This window comes from Triturus cristatus, chromosome 11 (genome assembly GCF_964204655.1).
Source record: "Triturus cristatus chromosome 11, aTriCri1.1, whole genome shotgun sequence".
Classification (NCBI taxonomy): domain Eukaryota; kingdom Metazoa; phylum Chordata; class Amphibia; order Caudata; family Salamandridae; genus Triturus; species Triturus cristatus.
In genome coordinates this window covers 341,876,260-341,895,075 of record NC_140594.1, presented here as the reverse complement: position 1 = coordinate 341,895,075, position 18,816 = coordinate 341,876,260, and the positions used below count along the sequence as shown (strand labels likewise).

Below are 18,816 nucleotides of genomic sequence, written 5' to 3'. Positions count from 1 at the left end.
CCGGGCAATTAATGTGCATAGATCTGCTATTGCTGCAGGACATGTTTCGTTGAATGGTGTTTCCATGGGGCAAGATATTTTGGTGAAGCATTTGATGAGGATAGATAGATAGACATATTTTTTTATCCAGTTGGAATAAAATATATAAAACATGATAAAAGCACAATAAAAGCAAATACCTACATAGAAACTTGACTCATTATGCCGAATACATAAAAAGCTAGTCAGACTATCAGCAACCAGCATTTTACAAAGCGCAATAGATTAAAAATGCATCCAACTATGAACAGGTGCCAGTTGATCCAAGATAAACAGGGTTCAGTAAATTAAGAAACATTATTCAAGAAAAACAGATGCGCCATGGCCAAGCACCTCAAATCTTTGCTTAAAAAGAGACCCTTACATACACATGTATGGACGCTCCTCATCATGGTGAGGAAAAGCATGGCCGGTCTCACTTGAGTAAACTTGTCATCCTTCAGAATTAGAATAAAATACTTTTTCTATGTGAGAGAATAATAATGGCAAACATTATAACATGAAACAGTGTCTGTCTGTCCTAAGACACCATCACACTCACGAGACCTAAGTGGCCACATGCCACACATCCTTTCGGAAAACTAACCAGTGGGAAAAATAAATTAATTCTCGATCTGGATAAATGATGTTGTTGGTAAATGTTATTCACCCAGATTAGGTATAGCTCCAGAGAACTAACTGTCTCTGTCAGGAAGTAAGCCCACACTGATGACAAGATTCAATATCCTCATGGTTAGCCGAAAGACACATTAAAATCATTGTTTATCCCACTTGCATTAATTTTAGTGATCCCTTCTGGTTGCGTAAAAAGGCTGGGATGACCCAAGGCTAAAAATGTAGTCATTATTTAATCTAGTCATGGGATGGATTTATGGTTATCCAACAAAAGGAAGTCCTAAATATTCAGTCTGTTAAGAATGGGATCACTCTTTAGCCAGATAAAAATCCAGCTTAATACAGACCTGAGTTTGAGGACGTCTGAGATGTAACTGGTACCAAGTTCCTCATAGACCTCAAATTTGGAAGTGCATAATGGGACACCTAAAGCCTCCTGATGAACCTGTTTTCTTCTCACTGTATTAGATCACAATCCCAGTACCCCCAGGGCCACGGCTGAGACACACTTGGCCTTATAGACTTTGATCAAGGGTTTCACAGGTTTCCTGCCCACCTGTGAGCCAACATACATCAACTCTCCACACAGCCTGGCAAGGGCAGACTTCTTTGAATAAAAGGAGGGGCCCCAGGAGTATTTGTCACCAAACAGGATGCCCAGGTAATTGAAAGAGCTCACAAGGGCAAGTCTGGCTTTCTGACAAAAATGACTCCTTGATTGAACAGGCTTAAACCCCAACATCATAATAAATGATTTTACAACATTTACGGACAAATCCAGACCCTCCATAAAAGATGCACAAGACATTGGAGACATAACGCCATCCTTGAGCTAAGCATGGAATCATCTGCATATAAGAGGACTTGAATTGCCCAAGAACCCACACTAGGAGCCTCACCCTGTGCTTCCATTAGTGCTGATTCCAGGCTGTTATAATAGATGGTAAGCAGAAATGGGGCCAGGATTCAACCGTCGTACTCCATGGGAGATGGGAAAGATCTTCATGCATGTACCCTAATTTGTGAATCTGACAGAACCCAAAAGCCTAACCATTTTGTTGTGTTTACTTTCACTTAGGTGAGTTTCAGATGTAAGAGCATTGGATATTAGTAGTAGAATATTTATTCCAGAATGAGCGTGTTTTTATGTGAATAAAAGGACAAAAACATACTCAGAAAAAATCTTCTATCCATATTTTGATGAGCATGGGAAGTTGTGTGTGGTTCGCTGCATAAGAGTACGTAAGGAGAACTTAACAGTTATGTATCTTATCAGAACATCACATGCTAATATCCTTTAGACATCTACATAAAGAAGTCCCAGCACTTACTCTTCCACGTTGAATAAAGGAGGTGATGAAGGATGCAGGTGTGGATATAAGTTTGTTTGGTGCACATTCTGTGAGAGCTGCTTCACAATCAAAAGCATTTATGTTGGGACATCTTAAGGTGTACGGATTGGTTGAATGTTGTGTTTTATTTTAAATTTGTTGTGACTGTGGATACTTGCTTATTAGAGAGGCTTTAAACTTGCAATAATGTTAGCATCTGATCTTGCCATAAAATGTAGTTTTTCCCTAGCTTTGATGGTCAGATAAATGGATTTTATTAAAGACGCGGAGGCTAATATTATCCCTCCCTTTTGCCCAACCCAGTATTTATGGTTGTTTTTTTCTTATAGCTCGAGCACAACAATAAGAAGAAGATGGAAGAAGATTGGATCAACCCGAAATAGCTATTCAGAATTCAGGAAAATATTGTTTGGACTTTGGCCTTTTGATATTTGGAGATGTTTTGGAAAAGTTTTATTATTTTTTATGTTTGGCAGTATGCTAAAAAAGAAGGATGATGGCTGGGCTTTCTAGCCTTTCATTGATTTTGGAATTTTGATACAGTTCTGTATTCTTTAAAGAAGCTGCTGTGAGTAATGGCAATAAAGGAGAATGCAATGATGTTAGCCTCTGTGTCTTTAATAAAATCCACATTTTCTGACCATCAAAGCTAGGTAAAATCCAAATTATATGATATGGCTGTGGGCCTTATCTTAGAATACACTCTCAAAAACTGTCTTTTGTACAGTCAGGCCCATTTGTATCACCATTGTTTAACCTTGAGTAGCTGTGGATTTGAGCAGCAAGGCTTGACAAAGGAACTTAATGTAAATCATTTAGCAGCACCAAACATCAAAATTGGAAAATCTCAGAATACGAACGAAATTGGACATCAATTTATAAAAACAGAAGCGGATATTCTCAAAGACATGTGATAACGATCGACAATAGCAGATATCGTCATTTTTGGTAACGCCGCATAACCCTGAAAAACACCGTCACTTAATAGCGATATTAACAGGGAACAGCGGAGAAAACTCATGATCACATTATCGCAATGGCGATAGTGAAATCGGCGTTAGCTGGGGATACCTTGCGATCAGCACATTATCACCAGAAAAGTCCCTTCTTCCCTCCCGGCGATAACTGCTTGTCCCCACTGCAAATAAACTGCCATGCAAAAACCAACTGAAAGTTTGCATTTTTCTCTCACATTTACCAAAGAAGGGGATTGATTGGGTCTAGAGACAGTCAACAGCCCTCTCATCTTTGCTGCTGGGAAGGAGGGAGCATCACAGAATCAAAGACAAACTTCTTTGAACAATTCTGTGTGAATCTAGGCGATGAGTCATGCCTGCCGTGTTGCCACTGTTTGACAGAACAACACCCGGTCCGGACACCCAGCAGAGACCCTTTCACGTCGGGAATAAACCCTCCTCAACAGTGTGAAGCATTTTAGTGGCACGCTGGGGAAAAGCACCTTCTCCGCTGACAAAAATGCCAGGCCCGGCATTGTTACTAAGAAATTGTTGCTCCCAGAAATCATTGGGCTGAAATTCCACCACCACCGCCGCTGCAAGCAGCACAGTAGATTCAGTTACGCAGTAGCAAATGCTAACTCGGGGATACTACCGCAGCTCACTGTGGAGCAGCTGAAAGGCTTTAATCATTGTACAGCAATAAACCCAGAGCAGAGCCCAAAGCCAGAAGCTGCCACTCACATAACACTACTAAAAGCTCACCCTTCCACCAATAAATACATCCAAGCAGCAGGATGTTCTGTATCCTGTGCAACAGGAAACTCTGCCCCTTGATGCACCCTGATGGGAGCACTGCTCCTATGTACCTCCCGAAGCAGGGCATCCTTCCTCAGGGGCCTCAGTTGCAGCAGTACACAATGTTCATCTTTGCCTCCGGCGCCAGAGCGCACTGTCTCTGTGTGCCACCTGCAGCAGGGCACCCTGCCCATCTGCGCCTCAGGCAGCAGGGCACACTGTCCATCCGTGCCTTCTGTTGCAGGGTAGTCTGTCCATCTGTGCCTCCTGCAGAAAGGCACACTGTCCGTCTGTGCCTCCTGCTGTAAGGTACACTGCATTCCTCTGAAGGAGGGGAGCCTGTCAGGATGTGCTCAGTCCAGCAGAGCACACTATCCCTCTGTACAATACTGCCCCTAAGCGCCACCAAATCACTAGGATACACTACCCTCTCTGCTTCCTGCAGCAGAGCCCCCTGCACCTCCATGCCCCTGCAGTGGGGCACAACGTGCCTCCTATAACAGTGCTTGTTTCACCTATTTCTTCCAGTATTAGGCCACACTGACCTCCTCGATGCCTTCTGTGGAGTGTGCACTGCCCTACTGCATCATGGACTCCTGATAAGATGTGCCTACTGCAGCAGGGCACACTACCCCATCTCTCTGTGTTTCAGGCAGCAGGGCACACTGTCCCTTTGTACCTCAGCAATATCAGAGACTGTCCCCTCTCTTTATCTCCAGTGCCAACTGCCTCTAGAGGTCAGGTCACACTGTCTCTCTGTTGCTACATGCCACGCAGTTGTCCATCTGTGTGTGCCTTCTGCAACAAAAGAAGGGGGCACTCTGTCTCCTTGTGCCTCCAGGAGCAGCGGACACCTGTGCCCATCTGTGCACAGCAGCAGGGGTGCACACTGCCCCTGTGTGCAGCAGAGTGCACTGCCCTTCTGCGCCGACTGTACTGTGGCACACCAGCTCTTTCTGCTGCGGCTGACTGTGCATGCTTCCTGCATATCACTATTCACACTTCAGTGAGTGCAACACAAAACTAACCTTTGAACCCCACACCCAACCGTGAACCCACAATTACCTTTTTGATTCCCCAAAACACAAACCAATATCAAAAATTGTGCCAAAACACACCACAAATTTCATATTTTACCACAAAACACACCACAAATTTCATATTTGACCTCAAAACACACCCCACATTTCAAATCTGACATCCTAAACCCATACCCACATGAAAAAACTTAAAATTACACCATTACTGACCTCACAATGTGTTCTACTTAAATGTGATGGAAAGGCACGTGCATTGTTGGAGTTGCCTAGTTAATGATGTACTGCCTGCATTGTACAGGACGTCTCCCATGCCAAAGGCAAACCATAGGCTAGCCCGTCTGTGTCCGTCTGCCCTGGACCGCCCTGGACCGCCCTCAGCACCAAGGAGCCTTCTTCTTGGACATTCCACCGCTACGACACCAGCACCCTCCTCGTCATCAACTCTGGACACCACCTCGCCTGCCAGGCCCAACCTCTGCTCGCCATCACCATCACTGATGGATGCAGTATCACCCACAAGGAGCAGCTCGACCGTTGAGGACAAGGCATTGCCATCACTTACAGAGGCACACTCTGACTGACCACGCACTCTATTGGCCTAACGGTGACCATGGACCACCTCAACTCGTAGATCCAGACCAAGCCCAAGTACATCCTCTGCAGCACCCTTATGTGCAGGCCCCCCGGGCCCTGGCCCCCCATTCTTCAATACCATTGTAGACCTCATTGCACCCCAGGGTCTCCCTTCCATCGACAACATCCTACTCGTGAACTCAAGTTTCACCTGGACAACCCCTGTGACCAGGACACCACCCCCTCCTCGTGAAGGTCCCCTACTTCAGACGCAAGCAGCAGGTCCCCTCAACAAGTCACTTAGCAGGACACACAGTCAAGCATGTCACCTTCGCCAGCAGGAACTTCAACTACAGCCACAACAGTGGACTCTCCAGGACCGACCATCATTGGTAACATCACGTCTTCACCTTGCCCACTGGATGCCACCGCCATAATCGCACCCCCTTGCAGCTGGATCAAGGCCACCAAAGAACATCTTGTCAACTCCCTCCGCACCAACACTCCATCATTGCTTCTGAATGATGACACCGCAGCGCACAACCACCACCGATGGATCTCCAACATCACCAACACTCGGGCAACCCTGATAAACGGCACTGTGTCAGTACCTCTGCCTGCCTGATGGCAGAGGTGAGGTTGATGCTGTGCCACCAGGAAAGGATGAACCCAGGCATTGCTGGAGTTTCTTTATGGTTGTGACACACCTGCAGCAATGCGTGACTTTAGCAGGATTCCTGACGTATCTGTCATTACTTGCGTCATGGAGCACCACCCAGTGAATACAGCACATCCATGCTGTTGCAAGAAGCGCATAGTGAGAAGTGTTGCAATGCTTTCTTGTTGCAGTCCTGCCACACTTTTCATTACTCGGGACCAGGAATGCACACTATCTTATTGATGGTGCGCATTCCTGCATTGTAGTTTTGTCGCAGGGCAGCGCTGCAGCATTGCTTGCAGCGCTGTCCTGCACCAAAACCTGCTGAGATGTGGCCCCAAGTGTTATCCCCATTTTTAAGACCAGCTATTTTCTGGTCTTAAGTTACTGGCTCTAACTCCAGTTAGAGCCAGTTTTTTTAGTTTGCAGAAGTTCAAGGATCCCCTTGTGAATATGAAGTAGCGGTGTTCATGCGCGTTTTTGCACGGGAACGCCTCTCCTGCATATAATTATTGCTAACAGAAGTGGCGATCTTTAAAACGGACGCTTTCACCTAAAAACTTAAGGCGATGAAAATATTACCGCTTTAGCAGCAGAAAAGTGCCGCTAACACGGTGATATTGCCATAAAAATATGCCCCAGAGTGTATTTGTACGAATTTTTAGAGACCTTGATGATCAACATCCACCTGAGGGGTCAGGAGGTACAGATTTATTTTGGAAGATATAAATACTTTTAACTGCAACTGCAAAAAACCATTGGTGAACAAAATGTTTGTAAATGTTTGAAAAGTTGGAAAGAGTTAGCTCAGCAACTCTGGCCTGGACTGAATGCGTAAATCCAACAAGATGGAGGTCTCAGGGGCCAGAGAGAATAGTTTGGAAAGTTACCTGTCCCTCAGAGCATTTTAACATTGAGTTCCAAACTGTACAGGATAACTGCCATGGACTGTAATGGAGTGGTCCTGATTCTCAAGATTCATGCAAAAAGATGCTCAAGGACTCTCAGGTTGAGGTGTGGTTGATCAGGGTGCCTTTGAGATGATTCCTTGGACCACAAGTGGTGTGGGGCAACTTTGGCCTCAGAGGTTGGAGTCCCACTAAGTAATTCTGGTTGCAATATCTGGCCAGCTGTTGCTGGGTGACTGATTTCCTTGCACTGCGGTTAGAGCAGAATCCTTTGGCAAGGGAAAGTGTCCCTCTTGAGTGAGGAATCTGGACTCTGATGGCACTCCTGGATCCAGCGGACTCATGTTCATCTTTTGACTGTCGAGGATTGGTCACTTTATGCACCCGTTGGCAAAGAGCAGCAAAACATCTGAGGTGGCTACCAACTTGCAGATTAGGGCATCTTCAGCTCTTGTATACCTGGAGCTGGTTCCAGGGGATCAGCCAACTGATCATTGGAGTCACTGCTTTGATATGGGGCTGGATGTCAAAGTTTATCCAGGCCAGAAACTGCAGGCGCAGTCCAAACTGTATGAGCCCAAAGTGCAGCAGCTATCATCCTATCAACAGTGCAGCCTCTCTTTGTGCAGCTTCAAGGGCAGCAGGACAGCCTTTCCTCAGTCCTTTCCACAAACCCCAAATGGTGTGATAAACTGGGTGCTAGAGGTGCGATATTTACCCCAGGGAAGATCCCTGAGGGACTACACGGTCAATAGCCAATGGGCTACTCGGTCCTTTCCCTTCTGGTGATGTATTTCCTGCAATGTGTGTCATCTGACTATCGCAGAGTGCACTTTTCTATTTGCTCTTAAAATGGCAGCACCACTCTTTGGTCATCATTAGCTTGGTAGCCCACCTAAGAGGTGTGGCTAACTAAGGGCTACACACCCACAGGAAAACTGGTTTATGGGTGGTTTTTCCATTTTTGTCTCTTTCACATGTCTCCCCAGGCAGGCTGAAAGCTGTCTTGTGCTCGGGCCTTGGTGAGGCCACTGGACTCGTTGGGCACAGAGTTGTAGAACTTTAACTATGACAGTAAATTCGACCTGAGCATCAGATTGGGTTCTCTGCCACCATTAATTTAACACCTTACAATATCCAGTTAGGTGGTCACATTGAGAAGTTAGCCATGCTGCGGTGCCAGCCGGTAACTCTGTGTTAGCCAATGGTGCTACTAACGTTTACTAGCAAAAAAATAAATTCAAAGTGTTGCTGTTATGACATATAGAAAATATATGTCTTACTTAACATTATATAGCTCCCTGCCATAGGGCTCCAAAATTAGGGGGCACTTATATATAGGGTTAAGGGAGTGATGGCTTTGTTATTTGTTTTAAACGTCAATGTCAAACTAGCAGTGTAAACACTGCTCCTCCAGTCTGCAGTGGCAGTCAGAGAGCCATTTTGTCTTTCCACACCCTGAGTGGCACAAACAGTGATACATGCTCTGGGTAATCTGAATACCATATACTAGAGTCTTATAAGTAAGTCAGCACTTGCCAATTGGGTATAGCCACTTCAACATATACTTGGTAAGGGAGTAGAAAACTGGCACTAAGGTCTGGTTAGGAGGCTTCAGTGCACTCTCAGAGTTGAAAAACCAGCAACATAAGTCCAGAAGTATGGGGATAATCATACAAAAAGAGGCATTTCCTGACACTGTGTTCTTTTTCCCTTTGGGTTCTGGGTGACATTAAAGACAAGACAAGCATCACTCTTGTAGTCTGATTGATGTCTTCAAAGACTCCTTAGTGAAAAATACACCCGTTGAAAACTATTTTCTTGTTGTCTATTCCATGTTGCTAAACACTCCTTCTTGAAAAGTATTCCCTCTGTTATAATCAATAATTCTATATATCATTGCATCCAATCTACAAAATGAGCAAATATGCCTGGAAGCAATGCATCCAGCAAAGCTGAACAATGGACCACTGTGAAACCCCCTGCAGAACAAATGCAAGGGCAATAGCCTTCCATATGCACATCTAGGAACATAATGCTCCACCACATCTTTAACACGATTCATCTCACTATTATACCATCCAAAGTAAGGGCGTGAATATCAGCCATCATCCCAGGAATTGGAACCAGACGCCTATATACCGGTGGTCCCCACAAGTAATTACAATGCGACCGCCACTGTGGAAGTCGCATTGTGCATGTTTACCATTGCGGTGGGTGCTGCTGGTTCCACCAGCTGCTGCAATGATAAAAATGTATGTCGTGCACTTCGCTGCACTACGTGGCAGGCACCACACCGTGCCTTCCAACTGGTGTAGGGAACTGTAGGGATCCATAGAGGCGCCCCAAGTGCACAAGTTACATGCCCCTGCAAAAGAGGGGCCCACATCCGACCCCCAAAGTATATCCCTGCCATTTGGCGGTTGAACCACCATACACAGGCTGGCAGGGATGAAGTATCCAAATTTGTCAGTCAGTGCCTGCTAGGCATCCCCACCATTTTGTTGATGCGGGGTGGGTCCGACAGGCAATCATAATGATTGCCTGTGTCGGACCCATGGCGGACAGGCTTTCTGTCTGCCAGCACATCACCCGCCATACTAATCTGGAGGGCGGAGAATGGGCGCACGATGGCCGTGAACCCACAATCGGCAGGTTGCCGGTGGCGGGTTCACCGCCATCATAATAACCCTCTATGTCATCACTAATCAATACATTAGTTTAGTTTTATCTTTCTAGTCTAGCCAACTTCAATCAAATTTAAGCAAAATCAACCAAATAAAGTGTAAAAAAATGGCAATAACACAGCGCTAGAGGTGTATAAAAAAAACAGTGCTATGCAAATGCAGATACCATACCATACCGTAATTTTTTAAATTTAATTAGGTGTGGTAAAAACCATTCATGACGTATGACCAAAAGTGTACTATGGGAAAATGTTGCCATTACATCTGAGGGATTTGATCAAGGCATCTTGACCAAATCAATAAACAATTGCTATGAGAAAAGGTGCATAATAAAAAAGCTGTTGCTAAATGATCAAGGCATTTTCGAGGAATTTCAAAGGCCAGTTGTTCTATTTTGCAAAATATTGGTAACTTTTCTAAAATAAAAATTGGCTATTCTATAAAATTTGACTGTTGAACAGAAACCAAGCAAAATGCTTGAGGGCCAGATGAAATGAAGGCAAATACACACTTGGGATCAGGTATACAAAGCCATTTTTCAATCTCAAACCCTGTGATTTGCAGGATCACAGGGTTTACAACCGAAGTATTTTTTTTCTGTTTAATAAAACTTTGTCAGTCAGAAAAGCATATTTGACTTGCAAAATTGGGTTTTCGAATCATTCTGCATCATAATTAGGAGCAGAAGAGAGTTGCAATGGTGAGTGTCAATAATTTGTGGCTTCAATGGCAGCCGCAAGGCATTAATTAATTACTGACACCTCAAAGGGGCTGGTAACTGATTCACAGAGATGAAAAAGTCCTCATAGGACAACTTCTGTTTTGCTACTTCTGTCATGCAGTCTTGGTGGGGCAGGGTGGTATATTCCAAAATGGACATAATGCTTTTATTGTAAAGGAGCACCGGTTCCACTAAGGTACACCAAGGGCCGTATTACAAAATATGTCCTGGGGCGCAATGAGCATTTGTGCCTGCTTTACGTGCCCCCCTGGCATGTTGGTAATACAGAAGGGGCTGCAGACACTGTGTGGCCCCTTCTGTAATACTGAAAGGGCTGGTGCATATGTATCACCAGCTTTTTCTCAAGAGGGCATTCCCTCATTTGCATGGGGGCGTGGCCCATGCAATTGAGGGGATCCCTTTGCATCTATGCCCATGCCGTATTATTGACGTGGGTGCAGAGGCAAAGAAGCTGGCAGGAGGCACTCTGACAGTGCGTCGCCTACAAGCATGCCTCTGGATGGCAGACCGTCTGGAGGGGAGAAAGAGAGCCTGATGGACCCCCAGACATCTCCTTGCAGGCAGGTGCAGTCACTCACTGCACCCACTTGCAAGGGGGTCTCAAATCCCTTTTTAAAGTGTAGGCGGGTTGCCGCCTGCTCAGAGAAACAAGGAGCAGCTTCCAAACAGCTGCTCCATATTTCTCTTGAATGCTCTGACCCCAGGACAGCGCGGGTTCGCTGCTGCCTTGAAGGCAGCGCATTATACATGATAGGGTGCCCTTTTCCCATTTGCACCTGCTAAAAGTGCGGCTTATCTATCATAGGGCCATAGCTACTATAAAAAATATGTTTTCCATTTGCGAATGCAAACACAGCAACCCTTCCTTGCAGGGCATCATACCTATGTTGCTGTCAATCAGATGGGGTTACAAACAGTGACCTGCCTAATTTATACTCATTAAGCTGGTCGTTCTGAGATTCCCACACCATGACTATAGATTTTAATGCAACCTATACGTACATAAGTCTCATCGCAAAAATCAAAGGCAGGTGTCAAACGGTGTGCAGTTTGCGGTCACTTTTTATGACCTGTGTTGTAGTGCCTCGTGCACTTAGTGATGGGCAGACACAGATGTAACTCGAACATGGTGTCCTAATGTGATACACTACACAAATATCTCCGGGCATCCATGCCTATCTAATCCAGAAAGTGATGGACCGTGTTAGCTTCCTCAGCTACATCAAGACTGAGATCCAAAGATGCTTAAAATCTGCCTACTTTTCGAAAAGATGTATTATTGTTGATGTTTCTAATACTTTCGTTTTATATTGCACGATCTTTTTTGTTTATCTTTTATGATCTGCATTTAGAAGATCGAATAAAGACATTGAAAGAATGAATGAAAGCAGACCCTAATTCATATGAAAGATACAGAGTTAAAAATATTTTTACTAAGATAAACAGAATAAATAAATAGACAGAGCTGCAGACCTCTGTCCCCAGACATTCTATCACAAATAATCTACTGTTTACACAAGGGTTAAAGAGAAATATCTGAACCATCAGTGTATTATCCAGATGCTAAATTTGGTGAGTGAAATTATCTATCAGAAATAACAACGTTGTACAGAGCACGCTATCTCTGTGTTCAAACATACATTCCATTTTAATATTAAGCATATTTCTGGAAAGTTGCCTTTGAGATTTATCCATACCCAGAATAATTCCATTCGATCATAAAGCCAAAGAAGCTTCAATTACCACCGCTTACAATGTTTTTCCTTTGAGACTAATGGATCAGTAATATGGTAATATGACAATTTTGCTAAACTGCTCAATTAAAATGTGCAATTTCACACCCCTACATGGGCTTAGACAGTTGTAACTACACAGACATCACGCTGTACAAATGTATCGTTTGGCAAATGATATGACGGGAAATGCTCTAAAATATGACATCAATGTAGAACACTTGAAATAAGGCACACTAAATGAAATCGCTAATGGTGAGCTGGGCAAATAATTGACAATGTCGGATTGAACTCACTTAGCTCGGAGTGCAGGCTTGGGCTGCAACATTCCAAAAAGCAATTAAAATGGGAGAATACAAATTTTAAATGTACAGGGGGTAAAAGTGTGTGAGGAATTGTACATAAAAGCGTGCAGCGTGATTTATTTGTACAAATACCTGTTTCCAGATGTAGTCCCAAAGTTAATCTTAATAGGGTCTTTCAGTGCTTAATTTGTAAAATATGAAGTCCAGGTGCTCAAATGTTTGTCGGAGGCCACACCTACTTTTCTCCGGCTCCACCCACTTCCTTCACCGGCTCCACCCACTTAGTCTATTGGCTTCACCCACATCCGCAACTCGCACTGTTAAAAGTTAGATGTAACCGATCTGAATTTCAGCAAGGGAGCCTTCCTCATAAGCAAATGCAACAATAAACGTAATTTTACTGAAAGTAATGAACAATGAAATAGTGATGTCTGAGTTTTTCAAAACTGTTTCTGAAGCTCACTTGGATTATACCATAAAAAAGAATGCGTGAGGGCGTACTTGCCTGCATACGATTAAATATCTTCAGATTTGTGAGTTTGAAAGTTGCCTCTAATGGGTGTTCTATATTTAAAAAGAGTTGGACAGGCTTGTCAGGCACTCTGAGACTTGGCAATGCCTGATATGCTAGTACAACACTGCGTTTAAAAGCGTGCATTTACAAAAGCTATGGGCAACAATTCTTCTCTAGTACAGTCTTTTAAAAAAGCAATAGTTGATGGTAAAGGCAAGTGCAAAACCAGAGTAAGCCCAGAGTAAGCCCAGGCTGTGCTCGGCTCTTGGGTTCTTATGCAAAGGTAGTACAAAATATACTGTTAGCACCCGTTTTTGCACTCCCTACAATAACCCACAAGTACCTTTTGTTTCAAAATGATTTGCAAGGATTTTGATATTGTAAGAAAACCGAGATAAAGGTTTTCACGTTCTAACATGAACATGAGAATAAACTCATAGCTGTAGGTTGAGAAACAACTATCTATCTATCTATCTAGGAAGAGAAAGCCACAGCAATTTTTTATGGATATCCTTCCTCTGGGATGATGTATACAAACTTCAGATTAAAAATCTTTTTTTTTTTTATAAAGTGACATAATGCGTACCAGTTTGGACAAAAACACGTTGCCATGCTTTCAATATAATGTCTTGCAGAAAAAACTATCAGGCTCGTGGGAGGGCTACACTATTTCCATCAACATCGTCTTTCACATCAAAACGAAATATAAGTCAGTGCTTGATTACTCAAAATGCTGTCACACTGTGGTGTTCTGTGAATGACAATCATGTAATAAAAGAGAGAGGTAAAGGCTTCGACGGAAAACGAAAAATATAAGGAAGCATCAAGATGGAGCATGTAAGAGACAAAAGGATATAAAGAAAGAGAGGGAAAAAACAAGAAGCAATAGAGAGCGAAAACAGAGTCAGAGGGACAGGGAAAGAGAGGGAGGGGCAGAAAAAGTTAGTGAACAAAGTGTGGGAGACAGAGAAAGACAAAGAGAGACCACTTTCCAACTGTAATTGCATTAAAGGTATCTTCATGTGGTGTATTCCTAGAGGAGGGAGTGCCTCAGCAGGAAATACCAGTACTTTATGACATTGTCATAGTATTTACCATTTGGCTTCAAATCACGTTAATAACAGGTATTACTTTAACATGAAAATATTAAACTTGTTAAACTGCAGGATCACAAAAGGCTGCGACACCCACCATGCCTCAAATTTGTGCCCCTCCGGGTGCTGACATGTCTTTACACTTGTAATTCTCAAAGTTATCTTCTAAGATTGTACGACCTTCCTGCGGCTTTATGAGTGGAGTCAAGTATGAAAAGAGACCTTATTAATAGGACTGTATGTGTTTTCACGTCGATGCAAATGTCTTATGTTCATAAAATGGCTTTGTGCTCGTCTTGTAAAGAGAACGTTCTCTTCACCATCCCGCTGCGAATTGATTATATTTAACTGTAAGGTCTAGTCAGTGGCTATGTAGACAATTAAAATCATTGCAGGACGTTGCAATCTGAAAACAAATCTGCACACGCTGCGTGCCACACACGGAACTAAATTATCCAGATTCCAGCCCTTGGCAGGGCCTTAAGTTAACTGCTCCTCGGCCCTAAATTAAGTTTACACATACTACGGAAGCCTATGCAAAATGAAATCATACTTCTTCTACTGTGCCTGTTTGGGAACCAGGACTTACCCATGGACTCGCTGACTTCTTAAAGTATCAATCAAACCAACGTCAAGCCTATTTGGCCTTGATACTGCTTAAAACTATGTGTAGAATCTGCTATTTGCATAGCTGCCAAGGTTTCAGATGGCTATGTGTGACATTTGCATAATTTTAGTGTAATTATGAGTGACATTTCACCGACTGTGAGTGACACTTTTTCGCAAGCAATGAAGACGAGGGAAACATATACATATATATATATATATATATATATATATATATATATATATATAATTAGAAATTACACCCATTTGAGCAACGAGAAAGTCTAAGATGATTTTAAAACTGGTGCGAAGCACTAGAAATGGAAGGTATTGGTGGACTTGTGAATGACATTTAACTGCAAACTGTGTGACATTTCGAGTGACACTTTCTGTTGAGTAAAAACTATGTAATGAGGTGCACGGAAAGAGATAAATATCAGAACTTATCCACAAGTTCCAATAATATCCTGCAACTGGAGCAAAACCCCTGAAATGAAAGTTTACACTTGCTTTATAATGAACTATGTCCGTAAATGTTGTGGTAGGCTAGCATATACTGTGTGTAATACAATTTTAAAACAATGTGAAAATTCATGTACCTACAGTCGCAGGCTGGGTCCTCGTAGCACTATAACATAGAAGTAACTAGCCACTACTGAGCAAAAAAGGACAGACCCCTGTTCCTATCTGGTTACAGCTATTCTGTGCTGCAGATTGACTGATAATTTATCGCAGTTACAACAGAAATACAATTTGTCCGGTGTGTGAAGAAATAAACTGCCAGGCTCAGTCTTGGGCCTGAACTCTTCGGTTGGCTGGGCACGGGGGCCAAGAGGGCACAAGTTCCAACAGCAGGCCTGGCGGCAGTTAGAGTGTGCCTGAAAAGACGTCGCTGGAGCCTGCCAAGCAGCACCTGTTTTCGTTTAGAAGTGCTTTATTCTACCTGACTGGCCGGTAGTGGCACATCATTTTTGCGTGCTGTTCACCCGGCTGCCATCTGTGCCAGCCAGAGAGACCTCCACAGCACCGATCCCCCTAAATAAAAGAGCTTACTGTAAAATTGAAATAATTTCTTCGGGTAAGGAGAGACACTGCAAAGTTAAAGGGTTTCTCTCTTGACCCGTTCTGTGTCATCCTCCACAGCAGTAGTAAATCCTCCTACGGACCACCTCCTATGAGCTTGGTGTAATACACAACGGTCGGCACAATCCTAATGGCGCCACTTTGAAGGGCGGGCTCCCGTGACGGCAGAACTCTTTCTTTTGCCGGCGCGAGTGATCAAAGTGTTTGGGGGCCTTCCACAAGATCATTTGGATATTATAATGTGTATGATCGACAGTCATGGGCCTCTACTAGGCCAGGACAGGCACTGCAGTAGTGCAACATGGACTCTGAAGCCGACGAGCTACCACCACGGTGACCGGCGTCATGCCACCGAGCTAAAAAATATAAAAACAGCTTTGGTATGTCAATTGTATACTTACGGTTTACTCGTGGTGGGGGCTCGTGGCACTGCCTTATTCACTGGATATGCCTCTGCTTCTCAACGCCGTTGGGCTGACTATGACTCGTGGGTGGGGTGCGGCCGCGGGGGAGTGTCAGGTCGTCACGTGACACTATGGAAAACAATCTGCGCAGGCTGCTTGCAGCACACAGCCCTGCAAAACTAAATATATCTAGATTCCTGCCCAATTCAGTGTTCCTACTCCCGCCCACCAGCAACACTGAACCAAGGGCCGTGACCTCCATCGTATTACATGAATTTGGCTTAGGCAGCAGGTCTCACAGCCGCAATACTTCACCGGGACTGAATTTGGAGACAATAACAACACTTTGCGCAACAAAGCAGTCATGCCGATGTGACATGCAGAAGCCGCCATGTGTAGACCCGGCCCTGATAAGTAAGTGCCGGTGCTAAGCACCGGAAAGCCCCGGCACAAATTAAGCACTGGGGTCTTTATTACTATTTACCAAGAGCAGCATCCCCGGAAGAATACCGCTCTGGAGACCTATAACTTTCCTGCTGTTTCTAGCCCGAAAAGTCTCAGCCCAGAGACACCTGGCCCTTACTTCTCATTACAAGCAGGAGCACACACACCGAGTCGGTGATAATATTATTCTGTTTATCTCTGTATATATGAATATTTTTGAAATGGGGATATTATTTGTCTTATTCAGCATACGTGGTGGAAGAAAAACGATGCTCATGTATTTTTCTGACAATGCTGCACTATGTGTTAAGATGGCCTACATGAAGACATTGCATTCAGCATATATTGTTCCGTCTTTTGTGTTTACCATTTTCTCTCAATTGCACTTCCACTTTTTTTAACTTTAAAATGGTGGTACTTTACGAAAATCACTGATATTGACAAAGCCAGAGCAGCGAAACGAGTCTGTCAGCGCTGAGGGGGGGATCTTTAATGAAATAAACATGGACTCGGTGTGTGTGCTCCTGCTTGTGTCGGCCGACACAAAGTTTGTCACCGCATACAGGAGGCACCCAGGGCGTGTGGTTGCAACGATTGTGAAACCTTCTGTCTACATTATTTTGCTCGTCTGCCCTAATGCTGGAAAAGGATCTCCGACTTCTTCGCCTGTGTATTAATAGTGGATTTGAAACAAACTACGGAGCGGACACAGGGCGAAGTAATGACATCACTGATGACATCACTGATGACATCATCCGGTGACTGTGTGTTTCTGTAAAGTTTAACTATGTTTAATATATACAGAGAAGGCGTATTGAAGAATGAGTGGGTGTATAAGTGTCTGAATGGATGATTTAGTAGGTGCGTGACTGACTCTATAAGTGAGTGATTCAACGTATCTTACTGAATGCATGGGTTAGTGATTAAACTGTGTGAATGTCTGTATCCGTCTGTCTGTTGGTGTGTAAGCGGCTGCATGGGTTTGTGAATAGCTCCATGAGTGTCTATATGGGTTATTGATTGGTTGTCTGAGTATCTGTATGGGTGGCTGAGTGTTTGTGTGGGTGGGGTGTGTGTGACTCTGTGAATTGGTGTGTGTATAACTGTATAGGTGAGTAAATGGCAGTGTGGTTAATTATTTGCATGACTGACTAGGTGTGTGAGTACCTCTATGGATGAGTGGCGGTCTGTGAGTTCTATATAGGTGTATGAGTGCATATGATAGTCCGGTACTGAGTGACCATAAGTATGAGTGACTGCACGAATGAGTGAGTGGATGTGTGTGTAAACCTAAGAATCAGTGAGTGGGTATGTAGTTATTAGTGTTGGAGTGTCTATGGTTTTGAGAAAGGCAGTCTGTAAATTAGAGTGGGTGTATCAAAGGTTATATTAGGGTGTGAAAAGATGTATCAAATTACCACATGGATGATGTCATCAGTGATGTCATTTGATATGTCATCAGTGATGTCACTGACCATGTCATGAGTGATGTAATATGTGATGTCATCAGCAGTGCATTGCAGGGGCACGAGTTATAGTTAGCTGAATTAACTATAACGGGGGAATTTCTCTGGTTTTATACTAGTGAAATGTCCAACTAACTATATTTCCCCAACTTAATATGTACCACAGGGCGTGTTTGCACATGTCACCTCAGGCCACGCCCCCTCCCTTCACCACTGTGTCTACACGCCTCGTGGCATGTTTTAAGTTGGGGGATTAAGTCCCCTTGAATCCTGAGGGTCCCTTGGGTCCAACTAGCCCACCAGGTACCTCCAGTAAGCGCCACAGAGCTGCGTTGCAGAGAGGTGTAAAAAGGGGCTTTGCCTGGACCACCTCTCTGCAACGCAGGTCTGTGGCGCTTACTGGAGGTACATGGTGGGCTAATTGGCCCCCAAGGGCCCTCAGGATTGAAGGGGAATTAATTCCCCAACTTAAAATGCGCCAAGGAGTGTGTTTGCACACATGTCACCTCAGGCCCGTGTTCTCCTTTAACACTGTGCAAACACGCCCTGTGGCGCGTTTTAAGTTGGGGGATTAAGTCCTCTTGAATCTTGAGTGTCCCTGGGGTCCAATTAGCCCACCAGGTACCTCCAGTAAGCACCACAGAGCTGCATTGCAGAGAGGTGTAAATAGGGACACCCCGGGACATTACAGGAGCCGGCCCTGGGGGGTGGCAGTCCCCAGGGCCATCACAGGCTCCAGGAGGGGTCCGCACGGCCCCCCTCCCATCACATGCACAGCCCCTGGGAGGTGGGGGTTCCC

At 44.2% G+C, this 18,816-nt stretch overlaps 1 long non-coding RNA gene across 1 annotated transcript in view; it reads right to left on the bottom strand.

Annotated features, from left to right (window-relative positions):
* The window catches only part of LOC146784145 (uncharacterized), a 38,079-nt gene extending 21,857 nt beyond the window's left edge, over positions 1-16,222 (bottom strand). The window contains exon 1 of the long non-coding RNA XR_014970680.1: positions 16,105-16,222. This is a non-coding gene — a long non-coding RNA (uncharacterized LOC146784145). The remainder of the gene's footprint in view (positions 1-16,104) is intronic.
* Positions 16,223-18,816: the final 2,594 nt, after the last annotated feature.